We start from the raw sequence: 20,278 nt of genomic DNA, 5'->3' as shown, positions 1-20,278 counted from the left end.
GCTGCTGCTGCTAAATCACTTCAGTCATGTCCAACTCTGTGCAACCCCATAGATGGCAGCCCACCAGGCTCCCCCATCCCTGGGATTCTCCAGGCAAAAATACTGGAGTGGGTTGCCATTTCCTTCTCCAATGCATGAAAGTGAAAAGTGAAAGTGAAGTCGCTCAGTCATGCCCGACTCTTAGCTACTCCATGGACTGCAGCCTACCAGGCTTCTCCACCCATGGGATTTTCCATGCAACAGTACTGGCGTGGGTTGCCATTGCTACTGCTGGGCATACACACCGAGGAAACCAGAATTGAAAGAGACACATGTACCCCAGTGTTCATCACAGCACTGTGTACAATAGCCAGGACATGGAAGAACCTAGATGTCCACTGGAAGACGAATGGATAAGAAAGCTGTGGTACATATACACAATGGAATATTACTCGGCTATTAAAAAGAATGCATTTGAATCAGTTCTAATAAGGTGGATGAAACTGGAGCCTATTATACAGAGCAAACTAAGTCAGAAAGAAAAACACCAATACAGTATTTTAATGCATATATATGGAATTTAGAAAGATGGCAATGATGACCCTATATGCGAGACAGTGAAAGAGACACAGATGTAAAGAATAGACTTTTGGACCCTGTGGGAGAAGGCGAGGGTGGGATGATTTGAGAGAATAGCATTGAAACATGTATATTATCATATATGAAATAGATCACCAGTCCAGGTTCAATGTAAGAGACAGGGTGCTCAGGGCTGGTGCACTGGGATGACCCTGAGGGAAGGGATGGGGAGGGGGAGGTGGGAGGGAGGATCAGGATGGGGAACACATGTACACCCATGGCTGATTCATGTCAATGTATGGCAAAAACCACCACAATATTGTAAAGTAATTACCCTCCAATTAAAATAAATTTTTTTAAAGTATTAAACATCATCTTAAAATTTCTTCTCTGGTAATAAGTAGAGCCTCAATAAAAATATGTAATCAAAATAATATAATATTCTATAGTTCTGGACAGTAGGTATCAAATTACTATAATTTTCAAATTTTCCCCAAATCTGATACAAATCCCCTGAACGATTTAAAAGGATTGAATCTCTGTGGCTTTGATAACAAAGTTTGCTCTAGCCATACTCTGGTTTGCTATGATAGACTTGGGGTCTCTGTGGTTCCTGAGGAATATAGGAAGGAAGTTGGTACCACATGGGGCCTTTCTTCATTGAATAGGCATGTCAAGAATACTCTTTTTTTTTTAGAACTAAGTCTGGCCCCTTTCAAGTTTTGACCCAGAAGCTTAAGATGGTTCCTCAAGCTATGAGCTTAGCATGTGCCTTGTGCCTAGAGAGGCCAAATGCTAACAAATTCCCAGTTCACATATATTGTCCTGGAATAATGATTGAAAGGACTTTTTTTAACTCTCAGAATTGGTTCTGATGACAGATCACACAGTAATTCTATGTTTATCATAATATCTTAAGAAGAGAGAGTCAGAGGAAAGAGGAAAAATCCTGAGCCCCATTCCCTCAATAAGAGAGTGCTGTGGGAGAATCTGACTTTAAAGTTTCATTTTGGAGATTCTCCAAAAGAGTGGGAGAGGAGGTTGGAGAGGCAGCTGAAGTTGTAGTCTTTACCCTTCAGGAGTGGAGAGCACTGTCAGAAACATCCACAGGCCCCAAGCCATTGAGAAAATAGTCTAAGACTTCCATTTACAAGATTAATGATTTAATAGGAGACATAAAAAAACATGGGTTTCCCTGGTGGCTCATCTGGTAAAGAATCCACCTGCAATGTGGGAGACCTGAGTTTGATCCCTGGGTTGGGACAATCCCCTGGAGAAGGGAATGGCTGCCCACTCCAGTATTCTGGCCTGGAGAATTCCATGGACTGTACAGTCCATAGGGTTGCAAAGAATGGGACACAACTGAGCGACTTTCACTTTCAACTTTCATCAAAAAATTGGTTGTCAGTGGCACGATCTCTGAATCCCCACAGCCCACATAATTCCCCTTTTTTATAATGAAAGTCTAAAAAATAGAAATTCATGGAATTTTTGATTCTAAATAGATGTGCTAAAGTAAACCAACAGTACATGTTTGTGCACAGGATGCCTAGTGGAGTATCAGATGTCTTTAACTCTGAATTTGAGAGAGCACACAATCATATTCCTTTGGCTGAAACAGAAAATGTATTTTATCTGTCCAGTGTGGTTGTACTAATGTATACAGGAATTCTGTGAGTACATAACATTCAAGAGGCTAATGAAAGAAATGACAGAGACACAAATTACCTAAAGGTACAAGTTTATCTGGATGACAGAGTTGTATCATGGAAGACCTTGAAGAAGCATAAATAAGAGCTTCTTAAATTTGGGGATCATTCAAAAAACACAAGCCAGAAACTATTTCTTAACAAAAGGCAATTACCTCAATCCTCAGTAAAACATACTAAATGGACAATATTGTAATAGCGGATATGCACAGATCTTGAAAAAATCTCTACTTGTGTAAACTGGCTAATTCCCCCCAATTTTAGAAGATTAGAGAAATTCTTGGTATTTCAGAATAGTAAACTCCTTCAATGATATGGGCCCTTCTGTGATATAGGCAGAAACTAGGACATTCCTTAGGAAAAGCCAGCAGTTCAAGTGTCCCAAGAACAAAATAGTGGCCCAGGCCCCACAACTTTCTAACTTTGTGATGACCAGTAAGGAGAAGTGCAAAGAAGCACTCATAGCATTGGACTGCTTATATTACATTTCTATGCCAGCAATTTCTGCCTCTGATAAGCTCTATTTTAAAGTTATATGCCACTTTTCAGGACAATGAAGGTATATGAAGCCAGGGAAATGACACCTATGTCTTTTAATTCTCATATTAGAATTTCTGGAGCTAAAGTGAATAAAGTCCAAGGACTTCCCTGGTGGTCCAGTGGCCAAGATTTCATGCTTCCAGTGCAGGGGGCCCAGGTTCAATTCCTGGTCAGGGAACTAGACCCACATGCCACATCTAAGAGTTTGCAAGCTTCAACTAAAGATCCCAAATGCCACAACTAAGACCCAGAGCAACCAAATAAATAAATAAATATTTTAAAAATCAAATTAAAATTTAAAAATAAAACTTATGTGGATAGGGTAAGTTTTCAGGTGTAAATGGAAAAGAACCAACTTACCAATGAGTTTTCTAATATCAATCTCTTCTAAGGAAGCTTAGAAGAGACACACATCAGTTCATAAACCTAACACTTCCTTACTAACTAAGATTTGAATTTGTAGGGTTTAAAATTTAGAGAGAAAAAAGTATGTGACAACAACAATGCAAAAGCAGGAAGCGGTTATATCAAAGTAAGTATTCCAAGACTATTTGTTTTTTTGAGGAAATGGTAAAAGTAATCACTTATATTAGAGTGCAATAAGTCAAAGATGTATATTATAATCTCTATAGTAACCACTAAAAGAATAGTAAGAGAACTCAAAACAAATTAATAAAGATGATGTGGGTGAAATAGTATTTTTTATTAATCCAGAAGATAAGAAAGGAAATAAAGAACATACAAACAGATAGATCAAATATAAAACAAATAGTGAAATGATAGACATAAACCCAAATTTGCCCATAATTCCATTATCTGAAAATCGACTAAATCTCCAATTAAAAGACAAAAAAAGATCACATTGGATTTTTTAAAAATCTGCATGCTACTTGTAGGAAACATTTCTTAAATATAGGGTGACAGAAAGATTGAAAGTGGAAGGTTGGGGAAAGATACATATGCAAGCACTCAGTATTCTGATATCAGAGGCAATGTACTAGAAGGTAAAAAAATATAAGTAGAGAAAAAAAGGAACACTTAGCAATGAAAGGAGAGAAATTCACCAAGAAGATAGAACAGTCTTAAATATATATGTATGCAATAATACAGCATAAAATATATGAGGCAAAAATTTGCAGAATTACAGAAGCCCACAGATTTAAAATCATAAAGAGATATTTCAACATACCTCTCTTGCTAACTGGAGAAGGCAATGGCAACCCACTCCAGTACTCTTGCCTGGAAAATCCCATTTGCCATTGCAATGGACGGAGGAGCCTGGTAGGCTGCAGTCCATGGGGTCACTAGGAGTCGGACACAACTGAGCGACTTCACTTTCACTTTTCACTTTCATGTAATGGAGAAGAAAATGGCAACCCACTCCAGTGTTCTTGCCTGGAGAATCCCAGGGATGGGGGAGCCTGGTGGGCTGCCTTCTATGGGGTTGCACAGAGTCGGACACGACTGAAGCGACTTAGCAGCAGCAGTAGTAGCAGCTCTTGCTAACTGACAGAACAAGCATACACGAAATCAGTAAGGTTATAAAAGACTCATATAATTAACAAATTTAACCTCACTAATACACAGGACATTACACCCACAATGGCATTAAACACAATTTTTTCAAGTATACATGGAATAATTGGCAAAATTGAACATTTGTTGAACTGTGAAGCAAGTATATTGTTTTTCTAGGGCTGCTATAACAAAGTATTGCAAACTGGATGACTTAAACAATGGAAATTCATCATCTCACAGTTGTGGAGGCTAGAAGTCCGAGACCAGAACAAGGTGTTGGCAGGATTGATTCCTTACGTGGTCTGTGTGGGAGAATTTGCTCCATCTCCCTCTCCTAGCTTTGGTTTGCTGGCCATCTTTTGTGTTTCTTGGCTTGTAGATGCATTATTCCAATCTCTGCCTTCATCTCCACATGGAATTGTGCTGGTATGTTTCTGTCTGTGTCCAAATTTCCCCTTTTTATAATGACACAGTCATTTGGATTAGGGCTCCCCAGTGACCTCATATTAACTTGGCAATATGCTAAGATGGTATTCCCAAATAAGGTCACATTCATAGGTACTGAGGATTACGCCTTCAAAATCTTTCAGTTCGGTTCAGTTCAGCTGCTCAGTCGTGTCTGACTCTTTGCGATCCCATGAATCGCAGCACGCCAGGCCTCCCTGTCCATCACCAACTCCCGGAGTTCACTCAAACTAACGTCCATCGAGTCCACGATGCCATCCAGCCATCTCATCCTCTGTCGTCCCCTTCTCCTGCCCCGAATCTCTCCCAGCATCAGAGTCTTTTCCAATGAGTCAACTCTTCACATGAGGTGGCCAAAGTACTGGAGTTTCAGCTTTAGCATCATTCCTTCCAAAGAACATCCAGGACTGGTCTCCTTTAGGATGGAATGGTTGGATCTCCTTGCAGTCCAAGGGACTCTCAGGAGTCCTCTCTAACACCACAGTTCAAAAGCATCAATTCTTCCACACTCAGCTTTCTTCACAGTCCAGCTCTCACATCCATACATGATCACAGGAAAAACCATAGCCTTGACTAGATGGACCTTTGTTGGCAAAATAATATCTCTGCTTTGTAATATGCTATCTAGGTTTGTCATAACTTTCCTTCCAAGGAGTAAGCAGTCTTTTAATTTCATGGCTGCAATCACTATCTGCAGTGATTTTGGAGCCCAAAAAAACAAAGTCTGACACTGTTTCTACTGTTTCCCCATCTATTTCCCATGAAGTGATGGGACCAGATGCCATGATCTTCGTTTTCTGAATGTTGAGCTTTAAGCCAACATTTTCACTCTCCTCTTTCACTTTCATCAAGAGGCTCTTTAGTTCCTCTCCATTTTCTGCCATAAGGGTGGTGTCATCTGCATATCTGAGGTTATTGATATTTCTCTGGGCAATCTTGATTCCAGCTTGTGCTTCTTCCAGCTCAGCATTTCTCATGATGTACTCTGCATAGAAGTTAAATAAACAGGGTGACAATATACAGCCTTGATGGACTCCTTTTCCTATTTGGAACCCATCTGTTGTTCCATATCCAGTTCTAACTGTTGCTTCCTGACCTGCATACAGGTTTCTCAAGAGGCAGGTCAGGTGGCCTGGTATTCCCATCTTTCAGAATTTTCCACAGTTTATTGTGATCCACACAGTCAGAGGCTTTGGCATAGTCAATAAAGCAGAAATAGATGTTTTTCTGGAACTCTCTTGCTTTTTCCATGATCCAGTGGATGTTGACAATTTGATCTCTGGTTCCTCTGCCTTTTCTAAAACCAGTTTGAACATCTGGAAGTTCATGGTTCACATATTGCTGAAGCCTTGCTTGGAGAATTTTGAGCATTACTTTACTAGCGTTTGAGATGAGTGCACTCAAAATCTTTGGGGAGGCACAATTCAATGCATAACAGCAAGCCTTAACAAATTTGAAAGGGGATTAATTACCTGGCACTTTAATCAAAGTAAAATTAAACTAGAAAATCTCCAAATGCTTGAAATTTAAGCAGCAATACTTTGAATGACCCATGGGTGAAAGGGAAACCACAAATGAAATTAGAAAGTATTGTGAGTTTCATGGTATCATCAAAACTTGCAAACATAGCTAAAGCAGAGCAAACTTAAACCAAAAGAATAAAAAGAAATTTCCAAAAATAAGACTAGACATTAATAAAATACAATCTTACAAAGGAAAAAGAACAAAGCCAAAACATTTATAAAGAAATTTAATAAAATTTATAGACCTCTAGTAACTTGGGGGAAAAAAGACACAAATTAGCAATATCATGACTATAAAAGGAGATACCACTGAAGTTCCTACAAATATCAAAATAATAGCAAGAGGGTATTATAAATAAGCTTATATCAATAAGTTTAAAATTTTAGATGGCATGAAAAACTCCTAGGGGGTGGTTTTTCTTGCTCTCCCAAGGGAAGGGTCCTGGATTCAATCCCTGGTCAGTGAGCTAGATCCCACATGTCATAACTAAGACCCGGCACAGCCAAATAAATAAATATTTAAAAAAGAAAAAGTCCTAGAAAAGCAAATTGAAATTTTTTACTACAATTGAAACACAGAGAAAAACAAAATCTGGTTATCTCTTAAAGAAATTGAACTGTTAATTTCAAACCTCCCCACAAAGAAATCTCTAGGACAAGATAGCCTTGCTGGTAAATTCTTCCAAATATTTCAGAAATAATACCAATCTTAGACACGATCAGTTCCAGAAAAAAGAGGGAGATATTTTCCAACTTGTGAGTTATGAAATCTAATAAGGTCACTACAATAACAATGAAACCTATAAGCCAATCTCTCATGTACATAAATGCAAAAAATCCCCTTTCAAATGTTAGCAAATCAAAGACAACGTGTGTGTGTGTGTGTGTGAGAGAGAGAGAGAGAGAGAGAGAGAGAGAGAGAGAGAGAATGAACAGTGCTCCTTTTGCCCAATAGTATGGTTTTTCCTGTGGTCATGTATGGATGTGAGAGTTGGACTGTGAAGAAGGCTGAGCGCCGAAGAATTGATGCTTTTGAACTGTGGTGTTGGAGAAGACTCTAGAGAGTCCCTTGGACTGCAAGGAGATCCAACCATTCCATTCTGAAGGAGATCAGCCCTGGGATTTCTTTGGAGGGAATGATGCTAAAGCTGAAACTCCAGTACTTTGGCTACCTCATGCGAAGAGTTGACTTATTGGAAAAGACTCTGATGCTGGGAAGGATTGGGGGCAGGAGGAGAAGGGGACAACAGAGGATGAGATGGCTGGATGGCATCACTGACTTAATGGACGTGAGTCTGAGTGAACTCCGGGAGTTGGTGATGGACAGGGAGGCCTGGCGTGCTGCGATTCATGGGGTCGCGAAGAGTCAGACACGACTGAGCGACTGAACTGAACTGATAGGCCATTAAAAATTCCTATGCAAGCTGAAACCAAGCAACATGATTTTAATAATCAATGGGAAAATTAAAATTGTTCCACAAGCTTTAAACAATGTCAAAATATTAAAAATTCTTTACTGTTGGTTATAACTGTATAAGAAAATGAAACATAGTAACACTAATAATTATTTAGTACACTTTAACACATTATAGATTTTGAGAGGTAAAACTCTTTGTTTAAAAAAGGTTATCAGTGTGAGAACGTCACCCTCACTGTGGCCCTCTGCAATGTGGTACCCACAACATCCCCCTGCACAGGTTCAGACTCAACTCACACATCTAGAAATAGCACATGAATGCCCGTTTTCCTCAAGTGAAACCCAAAAAAACAACTTTGCCAGTTAGAATAGTTTCCAATTCAGTCTGGACATCTAGGCATGGATACATGTGCATGCCTCATGTGCCTCATGCCACATGTGGATACATGTGGTTATTTTTGTCTAAATTAAGCAACCATGGTAACAACTAACTAGGACTCTTGTTCTGCAAAAGTAAAATAAATGTTCAATGTGTTTTAAAAATAAGTTATCAAGAGTAATTCAAATAGTGCTTGCCTTCTTGTTGTATGACTTTGATACAGAGCAAGATTCTTTTTTGGTGAAGACATAACTCATATCCAGAAGGAATGGTGGTAGTGTCAATAGCCCCAGTCAGCTATTTCTTCTAGAACTCTGTTTATATTCAATTCAAATTTCACTTCCAGTGTTAACTCTTCTTGCTTCTTTTTGGCATTTTCATCTCTGTTGGACAATTGTGTCTTTGAATTTTCAGTCAAGTCCATTTCAATTGCTAATATTTTTCAATTAAAAAAAATTTAATGTTGCAGGGGTTTATTACTGAGAACAACTACAGAAGGCTTTCCTGTCCTTGCACAACCTGAGTGACGGGTGCCCAGTGACTTTTAAAGAAGTGACGTGACTGGTCAATGCTCCTGACGGGCATTTGTGATGGGCATTACAACATATGTAATGATTTCAGGATTGTCGGCTTAGCCCAGAAGTTTGTATTTCATGTAATTACTCTCAGTTACTATACTATGCTGAAATTGGAACTCTTGTCTGGAAGTTGCTGTTATTTAACTAAATCATGTTCAGGGAAATTTGTGCCTCCCACAGCCATGCACGGGGAGGAGTGCCTGTGTAATATTGTACTGATTCTACACATCTGATAGAAATGGAGAAAGACAACTCCAGGGAGGGTGCCATGCTATACTGGCACACCCCCATCAGTTAGTGTCCTTACATTCATGGTTGTTGTTTAGTCACTAAGTGATGTCCTACTTTTTTTGCTACGCCAGGGACTGTAGCCTGCAAATGTCCTCTGCCCATGGCATTTTCCAGACAAGAACACTGGAGTGGGTTGCCATTTCCTTCTCCAGGGATCTTCCCCACCCAGGGATCAAACCTATATCTCCTACATTAGCAGGCTGATTCTTTACTGCTGAGCCACCAGGGAATAATTGCAGGTCCAATTATTCCTTCTTTTCACTGCATTCTCCAGGATGCCAAGAAAGGCACCATGGGAACACTAGGGAGTCAGGCCACCAGTTTCTAACACTATTGTTTGTTCCATTCATCATCAAATGCATAGGCTGTGGCTTCCAGTTATCATTGCTAGCTTATCAAGACATATTTTCCCTCCTCATGTCTGATTTTTGCCATTCCCTCCTCCAAGGGATATTCCCGACCCAGGGATTGAACCTGCATCTCTTGTATCTCCTGCATTGGCAGGCAGGTTCTTTACCACTAATGCCACCTGGGAAGCCTAACACTTTAGAAAACGCAATTTGTACCATTTTAGGATTAGAATTCCCTGCTGGAAAAAAAAAAAAAAGCATTTTTCCTTTTAATTGTTCAAATTAACATGAAAATATTTCTGAATCCAAAAGTTTGCTTTAGGGCGCACTTTTCATCAGCACACCTGTCTCAGATCTAGTAAATTAATAAGACAATCTCATCAATGCCCCACCTCCACCACTACCTCTAGGTTTCACTCCCCACTCACAGGGATAGCTGGGCTTCCCACTTTCCTCCTTCCAGAAGCCTGTGGAAGGCCACGGTCTAATCTGACATTAATCTGAGCTGAGGGGACTGTCACCAATCACCGTGGGGTCTGAGACAAGTGCAGAGCTCTGCCAGGCACTGCTGGGAAAGAAAGCCCAGGCCAGGTCCAAGCACTGAAAACCATGGGAAAAGCTCTAACAGAGACCTTAATCCTGATCTGCACACTCCACTGACAATTTCAGGTGATTTGCAGGTACAGAGGTGGGAAAGAATATGGGGCGGCCACAACACAGTCCTGTCACCAGCAAAGCACATCAGTGGCTAACAGGAAGTAAAAGTAGAATATGAATAATAAAATAAAGTCTAACCTATTTTTTTTTTCCCCTTCATGCTTTGTCTGGTACCACTTGCTTACAGGGAACCATGTGCAAAGGCCTGGCACTGACATTCAGACCAGCACTCCTAGTGCAAAGTGGTTGCGCCGAAACCTCAACTCCAAAGGCCCGAAGCGCCGTGAACTACACCTCCCTGCAAGATGGTGGGGGTGGGGGAGGGCGGGGGGGGGGGGGGCGGGTGCTGAGATGCTGCATCGGCTCTGGGATTTGGAGCCTTGAGTATTGTGGCTGCGCCCACCCCAGAAGAGCTCTGCCCCCTCCCCACACAAAGAACAAGGGTGCCCAACCTCCGGGATCTAATACCTGATGATCTGAGGCGGGGTTGATGTAGTAATATTAGAAATAAAGTGTGCAATAAACGTGATGCACTTGAATCAACCCAAAACCATTCTCTGTACCCCCACTCCTGGTCTGTGGAAAAATTGTCTTCCACAAAGCCAGTTCCTAGTGTCAGAAAGGTTAGAGACATGGCTGTCTAGAGCATGTGCTTGTATCTCTCGATTCTTTGATCAAAGAATAAAACTCCTTTGCTTCCAAATCAAATGTGCCTCCTTCTATTGGCTCTAATGACACTGGGTAGAAGGACCCTTGCTGGGGAAGGTCAGCAGCAGTTCCCATTCCAGTTCTCGAGCGCCCATCTCATTCCAGCACAGCTGGCACCCCAGAGACAAGATGCAGACGATCGTGAAGTCACTCCACTCCCAGTGCGGGTGATATTCTGCTGCATCAGTGAGTCTGTCTCCCTCAGTTCTCCCTTCACCATGCTCTTTCCAGCAATCAGCTGTGCAGTCTGCAAGCTACTTCACGGCTTTGTTAGGAGATCATCGGGTGCAAAAACTACTTTAAATTAGGGAAATTCAGAGTTCAGGGTTATAACCATTAAATGGCATTTCTCTTTTCCAGGTCAGCCTCCCATCTATAGCCATTATGTTCTCATTAGTCCTCTCAGTCTCTTTCCAGTCAAGCCTTTTCTGCCTGGGTCCCAGAGACTCTCTTCAAAGATAAACTCAGTGGTTGAGCCACTTTCCACTCTAAAAATTAACAAATCTCTGATTACGAGCCTCTAGTTGCAGTTGCTCCAAACTACCCCTTCTCTGAAGACCACTACAGTGTCAGCCCCTTTATCCTAGGCTGCCCCGAGATGTCTCTTAAAGTCTTTCCAGATTCTTCTCAGCCCATTGCCACCATCTCTCCAAAGACCCCATTAAGGCTCTGATGTTCTCAGGGGAGGAGAGCTGGGGAAGCCCCTAGCCCTCTCCCCAGGGTCCCTCCCTTTCCCCTCTCTCTGGGCTTCCTTGTATTACCTTTGCTTCCCCTTCAAGTTCACCAGTTCCCCAACTTTAGGCACAGAAATACACATAAATAGTTTTGCATTCCTCACCTGACGATAACTGCTTTGATATCTTTCAACCCCATTGAAATCCAAGTCCGAGAACCCTGACATCAGCAGAGGGCAGAAAATACACTTCCAGAGTTCCAGATGGATCTTCACCAAGAAAGAAATATAATTTCATTATGCCCCAACACCCAGCATGTGCTCTAAAATGACCACTAGCTGAAAGGGTGCCCCCTCTGCAAGCAGAGGCACAGAAAGAAGGGAAGAAGTTGAGGGCTGTGAGAAAAGTAACAGTGGGATTCTTCCAAGAGAAGGCACTCAGAAATTAGGTGGTGGAAGCCCATCCAGGTGTTTAAAGTTCTGTACAGTGTTCTTTAATCATTGATGTTGCCAAGAAAGGTGCTGCGCAAGGCACTGAAGGAGGACAAGATGAGAAAGACAGGATTCCCTGTCCTATGGATCCTGCAGCTAAAACAAAGATGGAAGTCATGCAAAGCAGGCAACATTTAGAGAACAGTATGAGACGGCAAGCACTGAAGGTCTGAAGTGGCAGAGCATGTGAGGAATGCAAAACTATTTATGAAGGAGACAGAATTTGAACTTGGCTCTAAAGAAGGGATAGAAATTGATCAGAGAGAAAATCAAGAGCATTCTGGGTAGAGGGGACTTCATGACAGAAGATGGGGAAAGAAGAAAGCTCACAGCATATTATTCCCAGAACACTGAGAGGCTGTGAAACGGGGCAAGAAGGAGGGGGGCAGGGATTATACAGGTCTGTGCTACCCAGCCCCCAACCCCATGTCCTGAGGCTGCTGGGCACACACTGTGGCCCAGAGGGAGTCGCCTTTGTTTAGCAGGTCAAAGAACACAGCCTGCTGCCCACGGAGTCCTTTGTCACCTGTGGTCACCGCTCCACATTCTCTGTCCCCACCTGGCAACCTTCCTCTTCTGCTTTATTAATGAGTACAAGGTAAGTTTTCACAGGCAACCATTAAAACAAAAAGTCTGCCTTCTATTTCAAGGGAAACTTTTTTCAAAAACTCATCTGAAAGATCTGACTCTGACAAACATGTGCTTTGATGTAGTTTTCTTAGTTATTCTCATATAAGGGAAATGTCTGAGATCCTGGCAGAGAGAGACACAGGCTTGAGTTTGGCCGGTGAACCAGACCCAGAAGTGCATAATACAGTCCAAAGTGCAAACCTCCTGGTGGGTGGGGGAGAGGGGGCGGCGCTGGGACTACTACCTCTGGTTTGAACTCTGTGCTGGAGACATCAGTGGGTCTCACCTGATCCAGGTTTCTGACCACAGCCGGGCACCTGCTTGGCTTCAGAGAAAGGGCCCAGACCAGGACCAAGGGGTCGTGGAATACCATCCTGGCTCCACCATAACTCTCCTTGTGACTTTGAGCAAGTCATCTCATGCCTCTGTGTTTCAGTGTCCTCCTCCCCAAAATGAAGTGTCTTGTTGATCTCAAAGGCAATGTGAGCTTTGTCCCTTTTTAATGCATAATTTGGGATAAATTACTTAACCTATGTGAGCTTAGTTTTCTCCTGTAGCAAAGGAAAAGTACCTACCTAAGGTTGCTGTGAGAAAATCAGTCAGATAATACATGTAAAAATGCCCAGCACACCATCTAGAAAATAGTTGGTACTTGATGTCCTGTTCCCTGACTCTTGAAAGGGTTCTTTGGTGTTATAACAGTCTATGTTTCCACCCAAAGTAAGGTCTCCACATGTTACCAAAGAGTCTGCAATCATAGCATGGATGGAAATCACCAGACACAAACCAAAGTGAACAATTTCAGCAGAGGGGCCAGTAGAGGATTAGGTGAACAGGCAGAATCCCCTGATTTAGGATGCACTTTGTTCTTTGCCAGTGTTTCCTAAACGTGCTTATTAAAACACCCAAGTCATCAGGCGATTATGAAGTGGAAAGTCTGGAGACCTGGGAATCTGAATATTTAACTAGCACCTGCAGCCCTGGGCAAGTAGTTACCCCAACAGGCAAGAGTGAGAAACAGCGCTTGAATTCCTCTTGAATTCCCAGCCACCTACTTCTTCACTCTGGCCCTGATGTGACTGCTGGCTGTGCTGCCTGCCGCTGGCACCTGTGTGCTGCCTGAAATTTGCTCGGTTCTTGCATCAGTTCTTCTGCTTCTCAGCCAGTCCTGTGTATTTGGGGATTGACACTGCAACCAAGGGTGAAGAACAAAGGCCAGCGCAAAGGCTGCTTAACTGACTCAGAAGCAAAAACCTCCCACTCTCATTCCTCTTGATCTCTGTAAACCCACCCCCACACAGGACCAGGAATTTCCTAATTAGGATTTCCAGATTGAGAATCTTCACCAGGTTTACAGAACACATGCTCCTCTCTGTTCTTGACTTTTTATTTTTTATTATTATTTTTTGTTCTTGACTTTTTAAATGATGAATTTTGTAAGACTTGATACACATAAAATGTGTAGAATGTCTATGCATATGAAACAAACAGTCATGAGCCCACCATCCAACCTAAGAACTGCAGCATAATCTGCTAGATGTATCTTCTGCTCTATTATAAAGTAGTTTTTGAAACTGCTTTCCTTAAATAACTAGCACATACAGTAGAATAACTACAATGAAAAATGATACAATTAGCTTCTCTGTGCCTATCATCCACTATAGAAAAACAGCATTCTTACTACCTTTGCAGTCTCCTGTGTGAGTGACGGTGGGCTCAGCCATGTCCGACTCTTTGTGACTCCCTGGATATAACCCACCAGGCTCCTCTGTCCATGGAATTCTCCAGGCAAAAATACTGGAGCGGGTTGCCATTTCTGCCTCCAAGGAACTTTCCCACCCAGGGATTGAACCCTAGCCTCTTGTATCTCCTACACTGGCAGACTGATTCTTTACCATTGCACCACCTGGTCCTGTGTGTCCGTCCCTAATTCTGTTCACGACTATTTGCTACCATTGGGGGTATAATTTTCAGAACTTGTCCCCAGTAAAAGAGTTCAGGATTTAGAACATGTAAAGCATTCTTAATACTTTAGGGACTTACAAGGTGGTCCAGTGGCTAGGACATCACTCTTCTGGTGCTCTGGGCCTGGGTTCAATCCCAGGTCAGGGAACTAGAGCTCACATACCGAAACTGAAAAAATGATCCCGTATGCCACAGTGAGGATAAAGGATCCCATGTGATCCTTTATCACAGCTGAGACTCAGCACAACCAAATAAATTAATTAAAATAAATATTTTTAAAAGAACATTCTTAACACATTATACTTCATAGTGTAACACTTGCTTCAAGTTGAAAATATTAAATTTTTTTCTATTTTTTCCAATTACAAAAAGTTACTACTTTGGGCAAAGAGGAGAGAGTGGGGGATAAAGGAGACAGAGAGAAAATAACTTGCTTTGACTCGATATTTTGTGGACATCGGGGACTATCTTTCCTTTTTAGGTGTGTCTCTAGGTGTCTAAAGCAGAGTAGACTCTCCATAAACATTCCATTCTCTTTCTCAGTAACTCCTCTCTTGTTCCCATTTCTCATATTTTCCATTACTTCAGGTTCTTTCACATCTGCATTTAAATATCATCCAGTGTCTCCTATCTTTAAGTAAAACAGAACAAACTTCCTGGGCATATCGAGTTTGTGTCCTTCTGGTTTTCACCTTCCCCTCCCCACCAACACTGTACAGAGAGTTGTCTACACTCACTGCCTCCATCCTGCCTCCCACTGATTCCACAGCCCATGGTCATCTGGCTTCTGTTCCCCTTCTTCTCCACGTCTCGGCCTTGCAAACTATTTTCAGCAGGGTTGCCAACCACCTCCTTCCTGCTAAACCCAGAAGACATGCGTGTGTCCTCGGGCACTGTTAACCGCCCCGCCTTGAAGCTCTTCTCTTCCGTTCCAAATCAGTACACTATGAGTTGTCTTCCCAGCTCTTTGCTGCTGCTTTTCATTGTCTTTTTTGGGATTCATGGCCTCTGCTCACACTTTAAAGGTTGACATTCTTGGGGATACTTTTTCCTCTACATTTTCTTCTCACTCTATATATCCTCATTAGTGAGCTCATCAATTTCCTTCCCTATCAGTGGATGTTCGTTTTTTCCCAACTAGCTGAGGTTGGCATTGTACCAGTTGAGTTTCCAGGAACAGTCAGAGCAACTGTGGGATTCAGGGTTCAGAGTAGCCAGCACTGGCGGTACAAAGTGTGATCCAGTGTTCTGAAGGGGTGGTTTCAGAACTTCACTGAGTTATAATCACTAGGTGGATTATTAATAATAATAGAAGATTAAGAAGAAGATCTAATATGTACTGAGTGATTATTATATACCAGGTGTGAAATAATAGACAATATATATATATCAGTCTTGCACCCCATTGCTGCACAAAACTCCTAAAATCTCTGAAATTTCCTAAATGATAAAAACACTAGGAATATCTATAGTTCTAATACCCGTCTTTCATCCCATCCCTGACACAGGGCTCCCAAAACCCTTGTAATTTCCAAAATGTTAAGAGCAGTAGGAGCAGCTTTGGTGCTTATGAGGTGACCTGGATGGGCTCTTGGATGGCTCCTGCCTGGGGGCTGATCACCAGAGAGACCAAGCCACAGTTAGAAGCTTGGAATTTTGAGCTCAACACTGCCTCCTCCAGAGAGTGGCAAGGGACTGGAAATGGGAGTTAATAATTGATCATGCCCACTCAAGGAAGCCTCTATAAAATCCCAGTAGTAAGGGTATCAGAGACCTTCCAGGCTGGGCACACAGCCATACCAGGAGGGAGATGCTCCTGAACTCCTCGAGAACAGAAACTCGGCACTCAGGACCCTCCCAGACCTCACCCTGGGTATCTCTTTATCTGGATTATAATATTCGTTATAAACAGGTAAATGTAAGCTTATCCCTGAGTTCTGTGAGCCACCCTAGCAAATTAATCAAAGCTGAGGAAAGTTCTATAGGTAGTAAATCAGCTCAGGTGATAACCTGGGCTTGCAACTGATGTTTGAAGAAGGGTTCCAGGTGAATGGTGGGGGGCGGAGGGGGGAGGCGGGAGGCGGGGGTGGCGGGGGGTAGACTTGGAATAAGCCCTTAACCTGTGGGATCTGAGGCTGCCTCCAGGTAAACAGTGTCAGAATTGAGCTAAATTGCAGGACACCCAGCTGGTGTCACAGAGATTTACTTGATGTGGAGACAAACTTCCACATCTCCCACAAACTTCCACACACTTGGTGACCAGAAATGAAGTGTTCTATGTAAAAATAAAGGAGACACACAGGAGACAATCACAGTTGGGAAGAGCTGAGTGTTTCCTGCCCTAGAAAGAAAAAAACTGAGTTGCTGGTTGTTTTACAACCAGGCTTCATGCTAAGTGCTTTACATGTATGATCATCTCATTAAGTTTTCTCAACAACCATATAGATAGGGTGGGTACTATCGTTATTCCCATTTTCCAGAAGAGGTAACAGAAGTTAGAGAATCAAAGGAATGTGCACAAGGTGCCAGAGGAAAAGCTGGTTGGAGGAAAATCTGGTATCCTATTCAGGGGGTTGACTACAGAGCCCACACTCATTCCACCAAACTGTATTGACTCATAGTTTCTCTTTCAGTTTTGAATTCTTATTTCTCTTCACAGAGCTACCCACTGAAACATTACTCACTCAAGGGCAAAGCTATTCATCTGTTTTGTTTAACCTCATACTTGGTTCTGAACAGAGACACTCAATAAAAATTTGTGGAATAAGTAAGTGTTCATTCAACTTCTTTCCATCTCTATCTATCAAATAGTCACATCTTTCAGCTGCTTTTTTTGTTGTTGATTGTTGAACTGATTTTTAGAATTTTTAAAATTTTGTTTTTGTTATCCTTTAATTTTTGTATATATATGGAAATAAGTTTACCCAGTTAATGTTTTGTCTCTTCATTTTTAAATGATTTTTTAACTACAGAGATTCCTAAATAGCATAGTTTTATTTCAGTCTTTTGTTTCTTAATGATTTTGTATCTTTTCAAAGAAAACCTTTCCTATCCTGAAGTCATATATCCTCCTGTACCTTGCTATAAGTTTGCCCTTCACATTTAAACTTTCAATCTATTTGGAATTGATTTGTATGAGTAATGTGACGTAGGGATTCAATTTCATTTCAATGATTTTTAATATAAGCCATATTTGCTTTCCTTATATATGTGGATATATTCTTAGAGGTTATTTGCATTTCTAAACATTTGAAAATAACAGGCATTATGTGTTTTAAATATTTGTGTTAATTTTCTAAAAACAAGAGCCTCCTCCTCCATAAATATTTAGGAAAATTAACAATTCCCTGCAGTCATCTCATATTCAGTCCACATTTAAATTTCCACCATTATCCAAAAATGTGTTTATACTTTAGTATTTTTTTGCACCAGGGTCCAGTTAAGGTATACACATCCTATTTTACTGTTACATCTCTTACTTCTTTTGTATTCCAGAAGAGACTCCTCACCAATTTTTTTTTCATGACATTGACTTCTTATAGCTATCAGGTTAGCTGTCCAATAGACTGTCCCACAAATTCTGGATTTGTCTGATTACTTCTGGAGAAGGTTGCTTCCCATTTTCCTTAATCTCCTGTATTTCCTGTAAATAGGGAATTTGGCTCGAAAGTTTGGTTAAAAACTTGGTTTTATTAAAAATTTGGTTTAAATTCAGGTTAAAAATTTTTGGCACAAATATTTTGCAGTTAATGGTGAGTACTTTACACTGCATCCCATCACAAGTCACATCATGACAAATCATCTCATTGTTATTAATACGAGTTTTCTTCTGGTTAAGAGAGTGACTGCCAGTTCTCTCCATTGTTTGCAATTAGCAAGTAAGCTGTGGCATGATACCTTGACACTGTGTAAATATCCTGTTACTGGAGAAGGCAATGGCACCCCACTCCAGTACTCTTGCCAGGAAAAATCCCATGGATGGAGGAGCCTGGTAGGCTGCAATCCATGGGGTCGCGAAGAGTCGAACACGACTGAGCGACTTCACTTTCACTTTTCACTTTCATGCATTGGAGAAGGAAATGGCAACCCACTCCAGTGTTCTTGCCTGGAGAATCCCAGGGACGGGGGAGCCTGGTGGGCTGCCGTCTATGGGGTCACACAGAGTCAGACACGACTGAAGTGACTTAGCAGCAGCAGCAGAACAACTTTCTGGGCATCCCTAGTGGCTCAGTGGTAAAGAATTCACCTGCCACTGCAGAAGACTTGGTTTCAATCCTTGGGCTGGAAAGATACCCTGAAGAAAGAAATGGCAACTCACTCCAGTATTCTTGCCTGGGAAATCCCATGGACAGAGGAGCCTGGCGGGCTGCCATCCCTGGGTTTGCAAAGAGTCAGACATGACTTAGCGACTAAACAAGAACAAACTTTCACCTATTGGTTTTATATCCACCAATAATCTTTGGCTAAATGCAAAAATTACTTCATTAGAGAGGTGTTTTTTAAGAAATAAATTGATTCTATAAATCATTTGGGGGAAAACTGATATGTTTGCAATACAGAGTCTCCTTATCCGTAGGAGACCATGCCATATCTCTCCATTTACTTATATATTCTTTTAAATAGTTTCATTAAATATAAATTTAATAACAACATTGTTCATAATAGCAAAAGTTGTAAAAGCCCCAAATACTCACTGATAGGAGAACCAATAAAGAATGATATATTTATACAATAAAATTCTATATCAGGGTGGAAATGAATAAACTAGAGCTATGCCCATCAACATGGAAAACACCAAGAAGCAATGTTGAGTGTAAAATCACATTTTAGAGCAATATATACGACAAGAAAAGTTTTTATATGGAACTTTAAGAGAAAGTTACATTGTTTAGAAATACAAGCCTGTCTGGTACAATACAAAGAAAGGCAAACTAGGACTTCAGCTTTTGAATTATGGACTGGGTTATTCAGACCATCCCTCCTACTGAAAACAGATAAAAAGTGGTGAAATATTTCAAAAACTTTTTAGAGAGCTAACAAGATAGTAAAAAAAAAATTACTGGACCAAGATCTAGGAAGAAAACAGAAACCCAGAAAATTGAGGCCTCCAGTTGGGGCTGCTTTCGTCCTGGGAACATTTATCAATCTGGAAGTGACAAGTGAAAGACATGGTCATGTTTGGAGAAGCCTTTAAAGAGCAGAGTACAGGGACTTCCCTGATAGTCCAAAGGTTTAGATTCTGCACTTCCACTGTAGGAGGTGTGGCTTCCATCCCTGGTGGGGGAACTAAAATCCTGCATGCCACGCAGTGCAGCCAAAAAAAAAAAAAAGAGTCAAGTACAGATGTCAGAATCCAAGAATGCAAAGAGTGAGAACTTTGGGAAACAACCCCTTATCTTGTAATGAAATCTTCAAAGTCCTCATCTCAGGAGGAAGAATAAACTAGAAATAGATAAGCCCTTACATGGACTGCAAACCAACTTTAAATGTCCTGGATAATACAGTCTCAAACTGAATCCTATAGGTTTAAGGTGAGTCCAAATTGCTACTTCTTCTCCATACCAACATCATCTAACAAAATCAGTCTTTCAAAATCCTCTTTAGAGGAAGACAGCTTCTTCCTGGGTCTCAAATTATTTCTACAAATATTTTTTAATTGCAGGATAAGTCACAGAATAAAAGATAATCAGATAGTCAGAAGATGTCATGAGATGGAACCAGTAGAAATAATACACCACACCTATGCTGAATAGATAGTCATGAACATCCATGTCATCTTCTCAAGTTTATAGGAAGGTTTTATGTAGATAACATTTATCAGATTT

At 41.2% G+C, this 20,278-nt stretch overlaps 1 non-coding gene across 1 annotated transcript; it reads left to right on the top strand.

The window, feature by feature from the left end:
* Positions 1–2,912: 2,912 nt before the first annotated feature.
* Positions 2,913–2,985, top strand: TRNAW-CCA (transfer RNA tryptophan (anticodon CCA)). The gene has a single exon. It is a non-coding gene; the product is annotated as a tRNA-Trp (tRNA).
* The last annotated feature ends 17,293 nt before the right edge of the window (positions 2,986–20,278 follow it).

This window comes from Bos mutus, chromosome 11 (genome assembly GCF_027580195.1).
Source record: "Bos mutus isolate GX-2022 chromosome 11, NWIPB_WYAK_1.1, whole genome shotgun sequence".
In the NCBI taxonomy this organism is placed as follows: domain Eukaryota; kingdom Metazoa; phylum Chordata; class Mammalia; order Artiodactyla; family Bovidae; genus Bos; species Bos mutus.
Note: the sequence above shows the minus strand (reverse complement) of the source record. Positions and strands in the feature narration are given on the sequence as shown.